Source organism: Colletes gigas, unplaced genomic scaffold (assembly GCF_013123115.1).
Source record: "Colletes gigas isolate AHSC1104 unplaced genomic scaffold, ASM1312311v1 Colletes_gigas_Sc00050, whole genome shotgun sequence".
In the NCBI taxonomy this organism is placed as follows: Eukaryota; Metazoa; Arthropoda; class Insecta; order Hymenoptera; family Colletidae; genus Colletes; species Colletes gigas.
Genome location: NW_025106679.1, coordinates 560,474 through 567,665, shown reverse-complemented (window position 1 = coordinate 567,665; position 7,192 = coordinate 560,474).

The window sequence follows — 7,192 nt, the reverse complement described above, 5'->3', positions numbered from 1 at the left end:
TTAAAATTTATTTTATAACACCAATGATTAATATTTGCTAAGAATATTTCGCCCGAACTGGTAGTATGCCTCCGGTAGCGTCTACGTTTAGCGGCATTGTCACGGCACTATTTATGGCACTCAGGTAGGAGCTCCTCAAAAGTACGTCCGTCACCTTCGAAGGTCGAGGGACGAATGAATTAATTAAACACTTTTTTTGTCGATACATAATTACAATGCTGGATAATGGTAAAAATAGAAAAGTACAAATAATAAAAATTATATGAATAGTAAACACTAGTTTTTTCCCAAGGAAACATTTTCCCTCACCCTTGAGAGAAAGCTTAATGGTTCGTTCAGCCTCAACAGCTGTAAGTGAACTCGTCTTGAACCACTCCGTTGTTCCCATAGAGATCTGCTTCCTGTTGTCCTTGACCTTCTTCGAACACTCATTTACAAGATCCCTGATGGAGGTGGCTAAAGAATAGATAGTTTTTCCTCCTGCTGTGGTTTGTTTCTCTGACAGGTATTCGAAGAAGGCATCCTTAATGGGCTGGGTCCGATAACCACTAAAGGCCGGAATCGTTGATATCTGGGTATAGTTTGATGTCAGCATACCTGTTTGGTTAGCAGCACACAATTTTGAGTAATATAACTGCTGAATTACACTGAAGTTCACGAAATTCTTACATGTATTAGTTTTCTGCATGCAGGTTCCTAGGTCTTCCCGAGTGTACCAGTTCTTCGTGTTAGTGATTTGGGGTAAAATGCTCAGGTCTTCTTTATATGTCCCAAACATGCAATGATACGTTACTTGTACTGCCTGAGCCTCTGTGAACATGCCGCTCATTACCCATTTGATACTCTGGAATTTTGTCTACAAAAAAGGAAAGCTTCTTTTTTGAGAAGTTAAAAACATTCTTGATTTCCTCGTTTTCTTTTAGAATTTGAATGAATGCGTTGGGTGGAGGAACCATTCGAGTTGCCTGCCTTGATGTTGTGAGTAGACATAAGTCCCCAATAGCATGAATTGACCATTTGCATCATGACCCTACTTAAGGTCCCGCTTGCAGGCATCAGTGTTTTATACGATTTGTACAAAATGTTACATCGCAAATATTTTTTTTTTTGTAACAGATTTAATTTTACATTTTTTTATAACAGGAAAAAAGGAAAAATTATTTAAATTAAATAAAAATCAGCACAAATTATTTCTCGTGGAACTCTTTAAAGTGATCAATACATAATGCTATATGGCAAACATGGTATTTAAAGATTGTTTCTCTTCGAATAGACTTAGATAAACACACAACGCATCGCTTTGACGTTTTGTTTCCCTTTGCTGGAGTTGCAGGTATCCGTATAGGAAAATGCCTGCCAGTAATAATTGCCCAATAATTTCTTCCATCTTTTTTATGATTTTTAAAAATTACGTAACTGTTTAGTAGCATCATGTCTATGAAGTAAAAAAATATTTTCTTATAGGCTTTTTTACATCTTCGCATAGTGTGAAATTTACTTAACATTTGATCGCTAACATCAACTCCACTCATATACTGATTATAATCTATTACTACTGTTGGTTTTACACATTTTTGTCCTGTATATCGGTTTGTTTTCCCCGTTTCAGCAAAATCTAAGCCATGCATAGTTGCTAGTAAAATGACATCTTTTTTATCCTTGCATTTTATCGCCTCCATATCTCCTGTAGAAAATACTACGGCATCTCCCTTTTGTAATTGGTGTAATTTTAGTCCCCGAAGCATTTGTTTCCTATTTATTCTAGCTGTTCCACATACATAATTCTCGATATAAGGTTGGTGAACTGTACCAATTATTAATAAATAAGCAATATCCTTTGTGCAATAACTCACTCTCTTTCAACAAATTCATCGTAACATTTCTGCTAGCAGATCCAGTATTAGTCTTATCTTTTCCTATGTATACATATTAAAGTTATGTATGTGTGGCGCTGCTGATTGGCTGTTAGGATCTCGTGAGAATCGTAGGAGGGCAGAAAAGGAAAGGAGGGGGTGCGTTTCGTTCGGGCCTGCTAGTGGACTCATCAGTAAGGCTCTCTAGCAGGCCCTGCCTTAGACGACTGGGATATTGGGAAGTCGTTCGAGGAGTGTATATGTATAGTGCACCGCTTTTGGTTGGTGCATGGCCGTTTCATTTGCACACATATACAACAAGTATCAATACAGTGTGCGATTTAGGGGAATCCCAATACTATCGCGTAATACTGAAACAGCGTTAAACGGAGCAGCGTTAAGCGGGGTCTTACTGTACTTCCCAAAATGGTGGTGGGCGTTCTCCTGCAGCTTGGCACATCCGCGTAGGAGCCGGCACTGAGGAGCTTTCTGAGTTAGTCGGGTAGCGACTGCTGAACATGGGCCGGAGGGGGCCCGTATTTATACTCGGGGATGCGCGCTAGCGCTGACCGGACCGTCGCTGAGTGGTTGGGACCCATCTATTTTTAGCAATTACCTGAGTATTCGGCAAGAGTCACGTCGTTGTTCCTATCCTACGTAAAACTATGTAAAACTAAGGGCGCGGTATAGCTTCGATTCGGCGGAACCCGCGTCGTTGTCCTTATTTTTATATTAAAAAATATTATGTCGCGTTACAGGTTTCATTTTCCATCAAGATAACATCTGCAAGATAACACATTGCTTGCGATAACTGGTAAATGCCTGTAAATAGTATTCAACAGTTTAGTATTTATTACTCATTAATTTCGCAAGATAGCATATTGTTTGTAACAATTAGTACGTACCTGTAAACAATATTTGTAGGTCTTTTTCGGTTAATTCTGGGAAATCCATAATTGAAGTGGCTGTCACTGTTATGAAAGGTTTTTTGCGGCGACTTAATTTTTCAGTTTTTATCAACTGTTGCAAGGTGTTGTTTTCAGTTCGACGCATTTTCATGTGGTCAATGATTAAATCTGTAATCTCTAGATTTGATTCAAATCTTTTTCTAAACATATTATGCAAGAAAGAAGCTATCCGACATATTGATTTTAAACTTGGTAGGAGTTTGTTGTTCATTTTGTGGTGCAATAAACGGTACTTTTGGGCATTGGCATCATGCACTGCTCCGACCACCCACCTTATTTTGGTAACGAATCGTGACTCATTGGCCTCTTCAGTCGTTAATTGTAATCGATTACCTTTACACGTTGACATCAAGACATTATAACCCTGTTCTTCTCGAAAGCCACGATCGACAATGCAAAAGTCACCCGATCGCAAAAGTGTCTTCAATCCGACTGGATCTTCTAATAATATTTTCAGTATTGTAGCGTCGTTCATATTTCCGTTAAACGGGCTAGCCGTATCGATAATATAACCATTTGTTGTGCAAATAATAAATGGTTTGCACAAAGATGTCTTTTTTTGGCCGGAGTAAGATTTTCTTTGATATTCATTATTTCTACTTTTTTCGTGCCGGACATACGTTCCATCAAATATTACAGCTAGTGATGATTGTTCCAAATCAAAAAGTTTTCTTACAACGTAGGCGGTTTCATTCATTAGATCATTTCTCGTTTTTGCATGAATACCAAGAAACGGTTTGGTAAAATATCTTTCTCAAATGCAGTAATTATTTGATGAAAGTATTCCGACGCTAGCTGTTCACGTTCTAAACCAATCATACTTTGGATTACAGCATTAGAGGCACCGCTTCTTAATTAAAATAAAATACAATTAGGGTCTATAGTACAGTTCGCGATTCACTATTACGCATGCTAACTAACATATCTCCTAGTTTCTTAATTTTTTTTCCAATTAAATCTAGTAAATTTTAATAGTTGCTCTTCATTCAAGAAGTCTGCTATTTTATGAAATAGCGACGAGTCAACATTCACCGATAATTGCTTCAAAAATAAGTAAACATCTGATATTTCTATTAAACTAGATGCGGAATGAATGCGTAGTAACTGCAGAACATCGGTGTAAAATTGCTTTCTAATTATATGCGTGGGACAACATCGATTAACTTTCACCTTCCATGATAATCCGTTTTACTATCTCACGAAATTTTGTTTAGCAATGCGTCACATTCAATGCATTTACCACTATTACTGCTTTCGGCCATTTTTCTTAACTAATAACTCTAAAGATCTATAAACTAATTGCTGTAGTCTGTACGCGGACAAAGTATATGTAATGTGTTTGGTTTTTAAGAGCGAAAACAAACAAATCGACAAGGAAACAATCGAAGCTCAAACAAAGAAACAAAATATCAGAAGCACTGTGTCAATACGGTGATAATTGGATCTGTATTTTGCGGTAAATGCAGATTAGTTGTTTATAAAAATCAGCAACCGAGTGAAACTGACAGTACTGATACCGATGACAATGCAACCGACCCGGATTAGCACCTTTAATTTGGTGACTTAGTTTTGTTTTTCTATTCTATACACCGTTCTACTCAACTTAGAATTGTTTAAAACCATAGAATATAGTTATCCATTAAAGGGAATACAAAAATTCAAAGTATAAGTTGCTTTTTCACGCGAAAAACACCGAAAAAATCGATTTCTGATTTTTGCTACTACGGCGCACCCTGTCAAAAAATCTGAAAAAATTCAGGTACATAGCGAATGACAATATGCATTTACAGTAATTATATAAATCTAGTGTCTCGAAAGCTTCAATACGAAATAGGTATTTTTCTCCGTTTTTTTGCGCTTTTAATTTTTCACGCCTAGGATTTGGAATCGAAAAATCGGAAAAAGTTCTCAAACACGTATCTCAATAACCACAATGCACCAGATTTTTTTCATAATTCTCGTACTCGATTAAATAAGGGAAATAGGCACAAATTCGCTAATCCGAATTTTCCCTATAACTATCCTTGAGAACAAGATAGAGGGTGTTGAAATTTGGCACAGAATGTTTTTTTCTGATGCTCTATCGATGGATCCATCGTATGTCAAATTTGGTTCAAGGGCACATTTGACCCCCTTATTCGACTGAGATCTGAGAGTGACATTCGCATAACGACTATGTTCACTAGCGATCACGCCTCGCTGTGGCGGTTGTTCGGACGCCGTCTTTTGTTTTAAACATATACTGTTAGAGTACTAAGGGACTCTAACGTGGGTCCGGATGAGGGTATAGACGAGTAGAGAAATTGTTACAAGTTTTCAAATAAATTTAGTTTTATTATACAAAATATCAAAATAATATAAATTGTACAAAATGCTAAACATAAACAAAATGGGAAACAAGAAGAATATTTGGATGGCGTCACCGTGCGGGTGACGTTTGGACGCTACCCACGCAAGAGGACTTCTTGTCTTGGTTCGGGTCTCTCGACGGCGGCTCCTCAGGAGCGACCTGCGGCCTGCTCACGCAGCTGCCTTGATAGCGATTCCTATCAATAAGGAATTCCCGGCAGCCAGCCGTGGCTACCTCGACGGAGGTTCCTATAGAACGAGGAGCTAGCCTGCGGCTCGTCGGATTAGGACGACGTCCTCTGCAACACCAATCACCCTACGGTCATGTCCAGTGTGGGCGACTCACAGCTGGTAGTGGATGTAGAGATGGAAGGAAGACTCTTCGAATCCTTTGCTTCACCGTATGCTTGTGCTCAACGATCGTCACCTCACAACGGGATCACTGGAGCGGGTCCTCCGAAGCCCGATACACGGAGAGCACCACGAGGTGATACCAATACCTAGGTATCTACCTACCGGTTGCTCCTACGCCGTATGGCTCTAACGGGTCGACGAAACTTCCACTCCACCGGTCGGTGTACTCTATGTGGTACACCAGACGGGTGATTCTAGTGGGTTCCTCGATCCCTTCGAACAGCGAACCACCACCAGGCGATAACCAGTATGTCGGTATCGACTTTCCAGTGGCTCAAACCGTATTAAATTGGAAGAGACTCAAAGTGATTAACACCGAATCCCTAACGTCGCAGTCGTGACAACCAACTGCAACGTTCAATCACAATCCTGCGTCTACGATCGCGTCACGCGCGGCGTGTACAGCGATCGCTACAACAGGCAGATTGTCCTTTTATTCGTAAAAATCTCAAGTCGATATAACAAGATTTTCCATAAATAAATCAAAATGTCCGCAAACTTGATTCGATTACGAGGAGAGAAATCGTCTCATGCTCCTCGGAGCTTCGTACGTAAATGGAACGAGATCGTCACAGGATCTGCTCCCGATCGCCGACGACTTACGAATGAATTGTGCGTTGCTGGGCCCGGGCAGCTACGCGCCGCATAGCCACGGCGCGGCGCTGCCGCTTTTCGGCTGTTGATCTGTTTCAATTGATCACTTTTCTCTCTCTCTCTCTCGGCGCTAACAACATAATTTCTGGAATTTATTCTAAGAGCCAAGAATTCCAGCGAAGCTAGCTAGCAAATACACGTAAATGGCCGCGGTATACTAATCTGAACCATGAAAAAATTCGACGTCAGCACAACCTTCTAGAATTACGCGAATTCAAAATAGATACGGGAATCGCGGCCGAATTTCTCCGTCTCGGACTCACGCGATATTTAAACATACGTATCTGAATATAATGGAAAATTCTAGAATCTTCGAGTGAATACTTTATACTTCCACAGGCACAATAACGTTTATTTTACATTAGTCGTTTCAGTTTTTGTATTGTTTTTTATGGTATTTCCAACAAAATTGAACCATTTTTCTTAATTTTTTTAAAGGAAATGTTACATCTGACGTTATGATTCATTTTCACAGTTTACTTAGCTATCCTTTGGGAATTCAAAATAATTTTTTTATTAATTTTTATTATGCTGTTAACACGATTGTACATCACCATCACATATTTTGGTTTTCACTATTCTTCTTGAAACTATTTCTTTTGGGATTCTTTGCTTTGTCTTTGTGTCATAAATAAAGTTAACATGTTTGGCTTCTTGAATTTTCTTCACACTAATCTGCTTTAATGCCATAGACTGAAAGAAAGCACGTATCCATTCCAAGCAGCTGAGACTTCCACACTTCAAATTTTCTTGAAAAAAGTCATACATTCTTTTATATGCTTCACTTGCAGTGACGCTTTGGTTTGTAAAACAATCCAGGGTTTGCCTACCTTTAGTAAGGACATCGGCATTCTGATGCAAGGCCTTTTCAATTACTCTATTAACACAAAAGTCAATGCTGACTACATTTGTCTTTAAAAATCTAATTGCCATCAGCTTCAGATCCTTAGCTGA